General features: G+C 37.4%; 1 non-coding gene across 1 annotated transcript in view; it reads right to left on the minus strand.

Annotated features, from left to right (window-relative positions):
* LOC101445216 (SRY-box transcription factor 11) overlaps positions 1-13,925 on the minus strand; it is a 129,338-nt gene that overhangs the window by 9,252 nt on the left and 106,161 nt on the right. Inside the window, exon 6 of the transcript XR_011647481.1 lies at positions 4,025-4,137. This is a non-coding gene — a transcript (SRY-box transcription factor 11). The remainder of the gene's footprint in view (positions 1-4,024; positions 4,138-13,925) is intronic.

Here is a 13,925-nt window from a genome sequence, read left to right on the forward strand (position 1 = left end):
TTCCCCTTAAACAGATTACTGTGTTTCTTCCCCATGCATTAAATTAAACTATTACCAAAAATGTTGTAGGGATCTATATTTGCAGTTTAAACTCAGGCATCTTTAAATTCAGTCATGTCTGGCTAATAGTAAAGGTTCTATTTGCATGAAGGACCAAGCCATTTCTCAGGAAAGAACTCATTCTAGTGAGAGTGAGTTGTGTTGCATAAGCTTTACATGAACAAAATGCTCTAGCTTTTGAAGAGAGGAGTATTTCTAAGTAAAACTCAAATCAGATAGTTCTCAAGCCCAAATTCCATGAATTCACATCTGAGTACTTAGAAAAGGAGCTGTGCATTAAAATCTAAAAGAAATGTTTAACTAAAATCTCTGGATAATATTGAGAATACAAAGAAGGCCTGCCTGGTAGATTGACTAACATATGGGATTATTGGTAGAGTTTGATGGAACACAGAAGGTCCATAGCTGCTTGAGTGACAAAATACCCAAAATCTAGAAGGGAAAAGAAAGTCAGAGGCTTCAGGAGTCAGCAAGGCACTAGTTTAGAGGCAGCATTAGCTGCTTCAGCAGTGACTCATTGATAAGTTTGGGCAGCATGAATGGTGGCACCACACCACTGGGAGGTGAAACTGGAAAGGAGGAAAGGGATGGGTGCCATGCATTGACCATGTGTTGGTCAAGATGCCTGGTCTGTGTGCATATACACACTTGGACCCTCAAGATCGGTGGAAGGCAATTCTGATCTTGAACCTGAGTTCCAACAAGTCTCAGAGGGGCCTAGAGAAATCAGTTTTCTGACTCTCATTTTGACTCTTTGGGATGAACCAGGTATTAAATGCTTTCCCTTTTTTAGCACCATGTTTTTAGGCCATGATTTTATCATCTTGAGGCATGTTTTTATCCCTTCCTGCTGCCCATTCATTTCTTATCCATTCATACTAATCATTGTAGCTTGCCATTCCACTGGTTATTTCAGCCCCTGTCTTGGTTCCTTTTCAGTTCAGTTAAAGCTCCTTTCTGATCACATAACCTGGTACTCATGGAGAGCCAAGCTGATGTGCATAATCCATGCTTTACATAAAGCAGAAGTTTCTTTTGCCTGTTTCCTTACTGATCCCTCTTTCATGGGGAGTTATTTTGAATTTCTTCCAAGTCCCCATTGGAACAACCTAGTAATCACCCTTCCTTTTCTTACATTCTACACCTAAACAGGTTCAACTATTTAGGATTTTCCCATAGGCAAAGCCTGCCTGTTCTCTTTGTTCATGCTACTCTAATCACTAGGCTAACTAGTACTCATTTTTCGCTGGGCTCTGCTGTTCCCTCTCCTCTCAGGTGAGCTGAATTCTTCCTCATGTGTTCCCACCACACCTTCAGCAAAGCATTTCATTCTTTCATTTATTCTTTTACTCTTCCAATCATTTAAACACTTATTTATTGAGCACATAACTGTGTTAGATTGTATATATAAAAAGGATATGTAAAATTCTCATGAATTTTACAGTTTTTTAAAAAATATGTGTTGAGAACTTATTATATATTAGGCACTGTCCTAGCTTCTAGTGATATAATAGTGAATAAAACCCCCTGATTTAGTTGAGCAGGGAGAAAGGTTAACCAAATAATTACACTAAGAAAAAAATGTGATTATCTCTTAAGCAGATAAATACTCTGAAGGAAAACAAACATTCTGTGAGATCATATTACAAACAAAGTAGGAAGTCAAAGAAGTTTCCTTTGAGAAAATGACACTTGAGCTGAGATCAGAAGGAGATAACTAGACAAAATACGTGAGCAAGAGCTTCCCAAAGAGTGGGAACAGCATGGGCACAAACTGTGATGAGAAGGAACCTGTATATTTCCATAATGGAAATATGACCAGAGTGGCCAAGGCAAAGAGAGAAGAATGTGAAGAATGAGGCTCCAAAGAGTGGGCAGGCAACTGATTCAGTAGTACCATATTGTATGTTATGAATTTTAATTTTTATCCTGAAACCAAAGAGAATTATCTTGATCCAATAAATAAAATAGATTAAAGAATAACATGAGAAGATGCTTAGAAACACAGGTGAGAAATGCCACTCATCTCAGAGTGTTGGCAAGAGATAAGAAAAAATAATGAATAGATATAGGTAAGATTTTAGAGTCAAATTCAGAATGTATGTTTATGGATTAGATATGAGTGGATAATGAATAGCAATATGCCAAGGGTCATTCTTAGTTTCCTAGTTTATGCAACTAGGAGCTGGTGCCTCTTATCATGGACACTTGCAAGCAAAAAGCAGAAGAGGACCAGGTGTAGAAGAGTTCAGGAGTGCTGTCCTGGATGTGTTCAGCCTCAGATGCCTTGAGATATTCAAATGGAGGTGTGAGTAGGAAGCTGAATATATATGGTTCTGGAACATAGAGGTTTGGGGCTAAATATGTAAATTTGGGAGTCCTGGCTGTATAGATAATATTTTAAGCTGTCAGCAAGGATAAGTTTCACAAGACAGAAACTATTACAATGATCTACCTCTACCCTATCTTCTCCCACTAACATGTGAGCTACATGAAATTAGTGATCAAATCTTATCTTTAAATATTCAATTCTTAATATCTATCATACATTTGAATAATGAATGACTAAAAGAATGAACATCAGTAACAATATCAATAGAGGGTGGGGGGTATATGGAGACCTCATATTTTTCGAATGTAACATTAAAAATTAAATAAAAACCAAAAAAAAACAATATCAATAGAGTCAGACACGAAATAAAGAACTTCACAAGATCTTAACCCTCAAAGCAAGTCCATGAGTAAAAGAAAACAATGTTCATCATTTTCTTCATTGAGTAGCTAGATGAAGAGAAGATAAGTAACTTGGCCAAGGTTAATATCAAAGAAATGATCAAATTGGAACTCAACATGAGGTCTATCTAATGCCAGACTTAATGCTACAACTACTACACTCTACTCTCACTGCCCTGAATGACAACAAATACCAAATAAAAACAAATTAAAAAACCAAAAACAAGTCTTCCATAAACTAAACTACCTTTGCTAACATCCAGAATGTCCCAGCCGAGCTTTGTCCAAACTAAATCAAGTGAAAGGGTAGTCATGTAGACCATAGTCTATTAAATATAAAGTTCACCTATTCTCAATGTCATAATCAGAAAGTGCTGATATCATCATCAAGAACTTCAGGAAAAATCAACTGGTCTTATGGATGTTTAAAAACAACTGATTTTTGGCAGTGGACTTGGCCCAGTGGTTAGGGCGTCCATCTGCCACATGGGAGGTCCGCGGTTCAAACCCCCGTCCTCCTTGACCCATGTGGAGCTGGCCCATGCACAGTGTTGACGTGCACAAGGAGTGACATGCCACGCAAGGGTGTCCCCCGCGTAGGGGAGCCCCACTCACAAGGAGTGCACCCCGTAAGGAGAGCCGCCCAGTGCGAAAGAAAGTGCAGCCTACCCAGGAATGGTGCGGCACACATGGAGAGCTGACACAACAAGAGGACGCAACGATATGAAACACAGATTCCCGTGCCACTGGCAACAACAGAAGTGGACAAAGAAGACGCAACAAATAGACACAGAGAACAAAGAACCCAGGGGGGATAAATAAATTAATGAATTAAAAAATAAATCTTTTAAAAAAATAAAAAAATAAAAACAACTGGTTTTAAAACAACTGGTTTTATGGAACTTTCTTTGAAAGCCCATGTGTCACTGAAGAACTGAAAAGGAATTCAGTGTTGGTTTTAAAATAAGTTCAGTGCAACAGATATATATATAGAGAGAGAGAGATGAACAATGGAAGAAATCATCCTTTTTACCTCACTCCGATAGAGGTTTCCTTTCACCTAGATCACCAATAAATTGTTGATTTGATTGGATCTCTCTTTCATCACTTCTAATTATGTACTATTTTATTTAGTTATCTATCAGGTACTCTTTGACAAATATAAAGTCAGATGAATATGAGAAAAAGTCTTTGAGTCAAATTCTAGATTTCAATTCACATCATTTCTTACCAGCTGAGTGTCCTTGATTAATTTCTTTAAAAACTCTCTTCCCAGGATGTGGCTCAAGTAGTTGAGCACCTGCTTCCCACATGGGAGGTCCTGGGTTCAGTTTCTGGTGCCTCCTGAAAATGAAACAAAAAACAACAAGCAAACAATCAGAAAAACCACCTCATGGGAGCTGAAGTAGGTCAGTGGTTGAGGGCCAACTTCCCACATACGAGGTTCCAGGTTGAATCCCTGGTCCTGTTACTGCAAAACAAACAAACAAACAAAAAGCCTCTCTTCCCCTCAGATTCTTCCTCTGCAGTAGAAAAAGAAATAAATAATAAATAAATAAACAAACAAACTGACCTTGCAAGGTTGTCAAGAGGACTGGATACAATATACATAAATCAGCAATGGCAGCATTTAACCAATAACGATAATTCAATAAGTACTATGCTGTTCCAGGATTAGGCTTCTTAAAACTTGCCACAGAGGACTATACTATTTTCCTTCCCTGCACAGCTGAAGTTTCAAGCAGATTTAATTAGTGCCCTTTAAGTAAAAAGCTAAATTGAAAAAATAAGCATAAAAAGATGATTATTCCTTGCAGGTGAAGATGATGGTTTGAATACATGCATATCTATATTAGCTCCCTGCCATTTCTCCTCTAAATCTGCGTTTATAAAGACATAAACCCACAAAAACTGTGAGAACAGCAGTGGCTACAACTCCAACATTGTGGGAACTTGGAAGAAAATGGAAGAGAAGTAAATGGATTTGCAGATCTAAGAAAGTCAAATCCTAAACCTGGTGTAGGTAAAGCCACGAACTAACTTAATCTCCACTAAGACTCCTTGGAGGCTAAATAACCCATAGCACCGGGTGTCGGGATATCTCTCAGAGGGACCGGAGTAAGGAAACAGGGTTAAACTCTCTTAGAAACAAGGTTTCTAATGTCTTCCCCCCTACTCCATGCCCTTGCACAACTGTCTTTCCTTTACCCCAGGCAAGATGGAAATTTTTACTTTCTGAAGATGGAAAAATAGAGGCTCTTTGAATCACAAGGATACTCTTTCCCAAAACAAAACTACCACGTGAATAAAAGCATTACCAAATGCTGCAGGCTGAGCTGGCAGCCCTCAGTCCTGGCCTCCTATTACACAGGCTGGAGAGTCTCCGTTTCCTCCAAGGAATCTCACCATCCTAAGGAGAAAAACCCAGAAATCCTGACATACGGGGTTTTCTAAGATATGCTCCAGCCAGAACACACGACAAAGAAACTGCCCACATGCTCAGTGTTTGCACTCAGGTTCTTAACAGTCAGGTTTTCAATACATGCAGATGACCAAGGATTCTTAAAGAAATCTGCTAACATAAAAGAGATTAAAATACCCAGAAAACACAACTTACAGGAAACAGAGATTGTCCAGAGAGGAAAATAAAGTAAAACAAAACAAACAAAAAACTACCATGTGTTTGGAAAAGTGTGGGAAGTTATCACATTCGTGCATTATGGACCAGACTCTACTGAAAAAAGGGATATTCAGAGAACAAAAACATGGGTCTTGAAAAATAAAGCAATATGATCACAGAAATGAAAAACTTGTCAGAAAGATTGGAAGTTAAAGTTAAGCCTAAAAAAAAAAAAAAAAGGCTTATGACATGAACAGGGAAGAAGAGGAAATGAGATGAGTTCAAGAAGTACAACAGTAGAAATATAAGAGTTCCAGAAATCAAGAATAAAAGATATGAAAGGAGGAAATCAGAAATAAAATTATTCAAAGGAATTTCGTAGAACTGAAGGACATGAGTTTCCAGATTGAAAGAGTCCTTGAAATGGTCAATTCAAGGAATGAAACTAGATCCACATGGTAGGAAATATTATTTCTGCATCACTATGGGCAGAGAAACATCCTTGCTCTTTTGACTTTGGGCTTGGCTATTTGGATGTGTACTGGACAATGGAATGTAAGTGGATATAACATATGCTACATCCAACCAAAGGTTTCAAGTATGCTTGTGTGGTTTGGCTTGACATCTTGCAGTCCTGCCTCGCACCCTGAGGAAAACATGCTGCAGGTAGCTGATATTCTTTCAACCTGCATCCTCTAATGGGAAACACAAGAGACAGACCTGAATTTGACCCATAGCCTCATACAGACCCAGGATCAAATGACCTGCAGATCCAAGAGTGAGAAAAGTCACTGATAATTGGGGATCATTTGTTACGCAGCTCTTTTGCAGCAATAATTGTCCATTACACCCACTGAGAGTATTATTATGAAAGATCAGAACACAAGAGACAAAGAAAAGATCCTAAATGCTATCATAGAAAAAAATCAATTTGTTTACAAAGAATTTTTTAAAAAATCAGAATGGTTTTCAGATTTTTTAACACCAATCTGGAACTTAAAAAATAGCGGAACAATGTCTTTGTGTTTCTGAAAGAAAATTATTTCCAACCTAGATTTCGATATTTAATTCAAAGGCATTTTCAGACATGCTGGGGGTCAAATAATCAGTCTCTTACACTCAATTTCTCAGGTTGAAGAGAGTAGAATAAGGGAATAAAACAAGAAAAGAGACAACGTGAGATATAGGAAGGAGGAAACACAAGAGAAGAAAATTATTTTCTAGGGTCCCAAAACAAGAAATGATGAGAGTCATGGAAGGCAACCTGCTCAGTTTGGAACAGCAAAGTTCAAGGAACAGACTTATTGAGAGTGTGCTCATTGTACCTTTTGCGTTATGGTGTATCTTTAACCTGATGAAGCATCTAAAAATATGGTCCAACAAAATAAAGGTGACAACATTGAGAAGAAGACTTGAGATCCAGAAAGCAGGAATCTGAGTCAAGGCAAAGGGACTTTCTACAATGACTGTGATGAGAAATCCCGGGAGGAGAGCAATGTAGCTGGCCTAGAAAAAAGCCAATCCTGAAAGTAAGAGAATGGAGCTCTCCAGGGGTGGCTCCAAGAAAAAAAAAAATGGAACTGCTGTGGTACCTGATGGGACTGAACTTGCTGGAAGTGATTTAAAGAGGCTACTGTAAGATGTGGAAGGAATGAACAAGGGTGCCCAAAATCTGAAGAAATGATAAAACAAGACACTTATTAATTTCAGGATAAACAAAGAAAGGAAATGCAATCATAATATCTGACCATGCTCAACTGTGAATAGTATTTGCACAGGCATAATAAGAACACTGAATACTGACTTACTCAAAACTTCAAAATTACTTTTTGGGAGGATAGGGGAGATAAAATAAAGGAATGCTAGCATCTGGGAGTTAAATCTTCATCTACAGTAACAGGAATTTAAAAGATAATATCTAAACTTGACTAATGAAAATGTATATGTATGTATATATATATATATATATATATATATTTTAAAGGGCCAGTAAAAACAGCTAAAAAGGTTGAAAATGATTGTGTCTGAGAATGGAGACTTGCTAAATGAGACGAAAAACAGTAAAACAGAACTGCTGCATTTTATCAAAAAACTTTTAATATTATTTTAATAAAATAATATTTTTAAATCAAAAAACAAAAAAAAGGCTCAAAAATCCCAGTTCTGTCATTCAAACCAATGAATGTACCAATGACATAATGTAATGAATCAATACTCAGTCCAGAAATTTTCATTTTAAGGTGTGGAGACTGAGAATTTTTTTCTTTTTTTAAAATTTTCCTATCATCTCACAACTAAGTAAATGATGAATTGGTACTAGAATCTACTATTCATTTTCCCACAGCACAAGTATTGTCCCACTATTTTGTTATAGCATAGGCTTGACTAAAATGAATGGCTAATTACAGGATCCTGGGCTGAAGACTGGTTATAGTCAGTGTTGGTTTTAGAATGGTTAAGCAAAGTATACAAGGTCATGCTTTTCACCTATGGATTGAGCCACTCAGCTTCATGGGGCCTCAGAAATTCCCACTAATCCCAAACAGCTGCCCTGCAATGTATCATGAGTTCTTTATTAATTCCCTCATGCAACAGGCAGTTATTTAGCACCTGCTACTTTTCAGGCACTTTTCTTAAGTACTGGGTATTGCAAAAAGGGAAATAATTTGGTTGCAGAGAAAGGGGCATTTTTTAAACAATGATTCTCTATGAGGGTGGGGAAAATATCATGGAACTTATATCATACATTCCATTAACAAATGCACTCAGATTTACTATTTCATCTGATCCTTCCCAAGAAAGCCTGTGTAGTATATATTTGCTCTTCTCCTTTGACAGATGAGACTTAAGTCTCGAGAAGATTAAGAAACTTTGTTAGGCTCACAGAGCTCACCTACGATAATTCTAAGGCCTTGAATTCATGTATTCTGAGGACAAGTCCAGGAGTATTTAAACGATACCATATTTCCTTGGAATGACTCACCCACTCTTCTCCTTCAACATATCAGGAAATTGAAAGGATGTGGTTTTTACATGTTGGGCACAGAACGCCGAGCCCACAAGTTGAATGACTACAATATCAGCTCTCTTGGTTCCCGTTAGGTATGTCCATTGGTACCTCCAATGACTTCCCAAGACCTTAGCCTTGAGTAGGGTACAAGTTTTAAAGGCCATCACAGTCCACTCTGGCTGGCTCCAGAGCAATCGTTGCCCTAAGTTAAGGTAAGGACAGATACGATTGCTGTTCTAACTTCCCTAGTCTTCCCAGAGGAATTTATCTTGACTAAATATGTAAATTTGCAACCTAAACTGTTAAATTGCTGTTGTAATTCGATGTCATATCAGTATAAGGGATATCTAGGTACAGTCATTTTGGCATCCCTTTAAAACTTTAAATGTAGTTCTGTTAAATAGGGCAGCTCTCTATACCAAGCCCCCACGAGATTCGCTGAATTCAAAGACCAGGGGAATGGATGTAGCTCAAGTGGTTGGGTGCCTGCTTGCCATGTATGAGGTCCTGGGTGTGATCCTCAGTACTTTCTAAGAAAAAAAAAAAAATATATATATATATATATATGTATATATTTATATATGTGTACAACTCAACCCGTGTTATATTTGTCCTCAAGGAGCTCACTAATTAAAATGATTTCAAAGTGATGGGTACTGTGCCAGAATACAAAAATGGTCTGATATACACATAAAGACTGGCAGTATGGAGAAGACATAGAAAAAGAAAAAAAAAAATGTTCATTTTAACCAGTCATTTCTTGTATATTTGAATTCTTGAACTGGAGACTTAAATTTACTTTTAGTGTCTACCATTCTAAGTGCTTATATCTTTCCTTTGCAACACTTATCATAAATTAAATTTATATATTTATTTGTTTTTGCTTCTTTGTATGTCTTTCTTTTACACAAAATACAAAGTTACATGAAAGCAGGAATTGTATCTGTTTTGTTATCCTTAGGCTTGTAACCCAAAGACTTGCATACTTCCTGGCATATAATAGATGGTCAATAAATATTGGTTAAATGAATGATAAAGAGTAGCTTGTGTGTTGACTCTTTCTTGTGAAAGAGTAGCCAAGCCTTTGGACTTTTCAGCTTGCCTAAATAAAATAAATGTATGTTTTCAATTTTAATAATTTATTGGAAAGAATAAAATGAGGTAAAAATGGAGACTGCACAAGAGAATAAAAGATATAACAATGGACCATAGCAGGTTGTTCACATTGGCAAAAAAAAAAAAGTTCAGTTCAGGTTGCTTAGGACCCTAAAATAGACTTGGGGAGAAAGGATTATCATTTATTAACTGTAATCCTCCGAAAAGGTAATATTTCTGCCATTGTCTGGAAGATTGGTGCTTTGTGCTGTGAGACCTGCAGTATAGCGACTGTAGCTCTTCCGTGGCGGTATTCTGGAAAACTAGGATTTGGAGAGTTTGTTACCAGAAAAGCCTTTGTGTGTTCTGCTGTGCCTCTAGACCTTTCCTTGAGTGTATTGTTAGTTTGTTCGTTTTTTAAGTAAACTTTATTTCAAGTTCAAAAATTAAAATGATAGACAATAGGCAGCTTAACAAATATAATAAATATTAATGAGGCCAATTATGAACCAGGCAGTTTGCTGGCTGGAAGGGAGGCAGACTCCAATCAGAGGCATCTACTGCTCCCCAGGAGCTACACAGTGCAAGCAGAGCCCAGTGAGGGCAGCAAACCACGTGATCAGTGCTGTCGAGGGACTGGCCTGCGCTGATGGCGCAGAGGATAAAGTGCTCAGGCAGTATGGATCAGAGGGCACACCAAGAAAGCTTAGCCATTCATTTTTCATATGGAAGTATTTGTGCCCAGCATGGTCAATGCGAAGAATTAGAGAAAAAGGAAGTGCAGTTACTACTCATGATAAAGGCATTAATAATCAAATGGTAAATGGGGGAGAAAGGAAAAACTCCCAAAGCACCTGAAAAGAAAGTGGGTGTTCGCCAAACAGCGCAGATGCTGGGACAGAGAAAAGTCAAAAGAATGTAGCAAGTCTGTTCTTTGCTCCCCAAGACACACCAAATTCCATGTGCTCTCCCCCTAAGGTTTTGGTTTTCATTCCTGAATGACTAAAAGATTTCTGGAAGAGACTCTAACCTTTTCCAGTGTTTGAGGTGAGCCTGTGGAGAGATACTGCCCCACGGGCTACTCGGCCCATGGCTCTCTTCCACCTGACCCGGCAGGCCCTGTGGCACTAGAAACGCTGAGTAACAGAAACTTACATACTCAGTCACATCTGAAACATACTATGGCTTTCCAAACCCATCTTTCAAATGAGGAAATTGAGATTCCTTGCCATAAAGTAAAAATTCCAATGTCAAGTGGGTATTTAGGGGCAGAAGCAGGATTCAAATCCTGAAGTGTCTGATTCCAGATCTTGTGTATTTTTAATGGTGTTTTTCCCCCTAAGATCATGCAGATTATAACTACTAACACACAGGTCTTTTGAAATTTTACTGATTCTAAGGATGGTTCAAAATTATTCTCTCTTTTTCAGTCATTAAATTTTTTTTTCATATTGCTTGCTTTTTTTTTTTAACTCTGGAGTTAACAATGATGAAAATAAGAATTAAAAAAATACTAACTGTCCTCCATTCTGCTAGACAGTACTATAATTATTTATAAATACAAATCAGAAAACCAAGATAGAGAGGTTAATTTGAACACAGTACAACTGAGTACTTGAAGTCAATGAAAACTGAATATTTAAAGTCAACAAAATAGACCTTAGGAAAATAGAAGGGATATAAATAGGAAAATCAGATATTACTAACTTTGAGCATCTAGCATTTAAATATCAGGTTGACTTCCCATGGTTATTTAATGATTTGGCTAGTATGTCTCTTTGCATGGAAAAAAAGACACTGACAACTGAAAATTCCTGGTCAAGCAAAAGAGAAAACATTTACATATGCTGGTTTATTTCAAAAGTGTACAGAATTAGTAGGATCCTTAGTTTTTTTAAAAATTTGCACGAAGTATAAAAATCTACAATTTCCTTCTTGACTTAATAGTATATAATATATTCCATGGTATTAAGCATTTTAATTTAGAGCAATGAAATAGCACTTGGAAAATCACTACCCCTTGTCAATATAATAATACCTTAGCATATATTAAAGAGTTGGATTCCTATCATTCATCAACATCTTCAGCTACCGCCACAGACACCTAACAGTGCTGCCAAGGAGGCAGCCAAGAGTTTACCGGTGAAGCCATAAACTCACCTGCGAATATCTTATATTGACACACATAATTGTTGCTTTTCTTGTTATTTTTAAAATTTGAATTAGTAGCTAACATTTACAGTCTCCTCCCAAAACATCAAAAGGTCCACCAGCACTGATCTAACATCCTCCCGTGGCAGTCAGTGGCTGCTCTTTAGAAGGAGCTTACACTCGGGTTTTCCTCAGTCTCCACTCTTCTCCATTGCTTTATAGTTGGTCTACTTCTTTTATTTATCTTACAAATGTGGCCCTGGGAAACATCTGTATTTGTCACTCCTGGAATAGGGTCCTTTTGACTAAAAGGCTACTCTATTGGTGTGTTCTGCTGCAGCAGCACCTAAAGAAGTAGATTTACTCCCGAGCATGTCCTAAAATCCTTCATTTCGGGATGAAGGAGCCAGTTAGAACTTGTATGGGCCGAGTGCTGAAGAAAGAGGTGGGGCAAAAGTTTGTGAAGTACAGATTACATAAATATTCCCTGAGTGCCTTAATGTGAAGAGCAGTGTGCTAGGTGTGTTCCGAGAAGAAATTTTCTGTCCTGTACTTGAATACCTCTAGGAACAAGATACTCACTACCTATCAGCACCATTTTCATTTAGGGACATGTAATACTGCTAAAACAGAAAAGAGCGCACCGTTACTGAGTTTGTGCTAGTGGACAATGTTGACAGTTTGACTATATTATGCAATTTGAATAGTCACAGTGACCATATAAGGCAAATGCTTTTGTCTTTGCTTTATAGAAAAAGAAAATGGGAAGGCTTAGGGAGGTTAAGGGATTTGGCCAAGAACACAGCAAGTAAGTGCAGCCACAAGCATCTCAACTCACACTTCTCTAACTGGAAAGCCAATATATTATTGGCCCGAAACCCATGGCCTTGTAATTACCTCAGAGATTTACAAAGCTACAGTGTGTTAATCCCTTACAGACCAATTCACATTAAAATGATAACAACTGGAAATGGTTTATTGGGTTACTCCTCACAGAAATACTGACATTTAAAAGAGGGCTTCTGGATTCACTGGGCTTTAACCACAAAGGAATGTATCTCTAATAGAATAGCTCTTGGGCCTTGTGGGAAATGCTTGGCAACGTAAGACTGCAGCCTTGGGTCAAATCACACCCCATTCTGCTCTCCCTGAGCATGAACTCCATGCGTATTCTTGAACAAATTGCCTCCCCTAGGAGGTCCTGCTTTCCTTTCCTGTTAAATGAGGGAATTGTACTTGATTATTCCCAAGAAGACCTGAAGCTCAGTCGACTCTGAGATTCTAACTGCGATTTTGCCTCATTTTACTCACTTCCTGAAAATAATTTAGATACCCAGGTGACTGGATGAATACATGAACAAATGAGTGAATTAGTAAATATTGGGATGGGGGTGTAGTTAGCTGAGCTCAGGATTGGAAAAATAATTCTGTCGTTATCCACACATGTTGGAAGTTACCTGAAGGGTCAGTTTTTCCCTAGTAACATCTTTTTATCTTGGATCCATCTCATTTAAGGCCCTTGGTCTAAGGAAGAGACTGTCACAGTACTCAATAAAAAGCACTGGCTTAATTATAACAGCCAATACTGAATGTTGGAACAGGATGAGGTTTGGAATAAGGCACACTCGGATTGGAATATTCGTCTTACACTTTAAAACTTTATGACTGAACACATTTTCAGCCTTCTAAGTCTTTTTACCATGTAATAATTACAGATTTTTCAGAGTTGCTGTGATGATTAAAGTATTATACAGTAAAATTATACCCTGCAAAAAATAGGGACAATAAATGATGAATATTATTATTTTACTATAGAATGGACCATTCTGAGCACTATGATGAATCTCAGAGGAAAAATCACACTTGAATGAAAGAATGAAGGACAATTACAGAAGCCAGATAAAAGCTTTATGAGTTTAAAGATACGATTATCACTATATTTCAGATAACCAACAGATACTGAGATCTATATTTTTATATTTCTATTCTCCCAGGCATTACCCTTATATTTAAGACGTATGCTTAACCTTTATTTTTCTCACAACGTATCAAGTTACTCAAAATCCCCATACTTCTCTAAAAGAAGATGAAGATCATAGAAAGTTTTATGTGTTTTTTCCTATTTCCACATTGCTATAGTCTAATCTTTTATTTGTTATTAACAATCACAAAATAAGTTTGTTCAACTAGTATTAGCATAGTCTGGTAACCATTTATTGCTTTAATTTTCACCATTGCTTTATGCTCCAAATCCTA

Source organism: Dasypus novemcinctus, chromosome 25, assembly GCF_030445035.2.
Source record: "Dasypus novemcinctus isolate mDasNov1 chromosome 25, mDasNov1.1.hap2, whole genome shotgun sequence".
Lineage (NCBI taxonomy): Eukaryota > Metazoa > Chordata > Mammalia > Cingulata > Dasypodidae > Dasypus > Dasypus novemcinctus.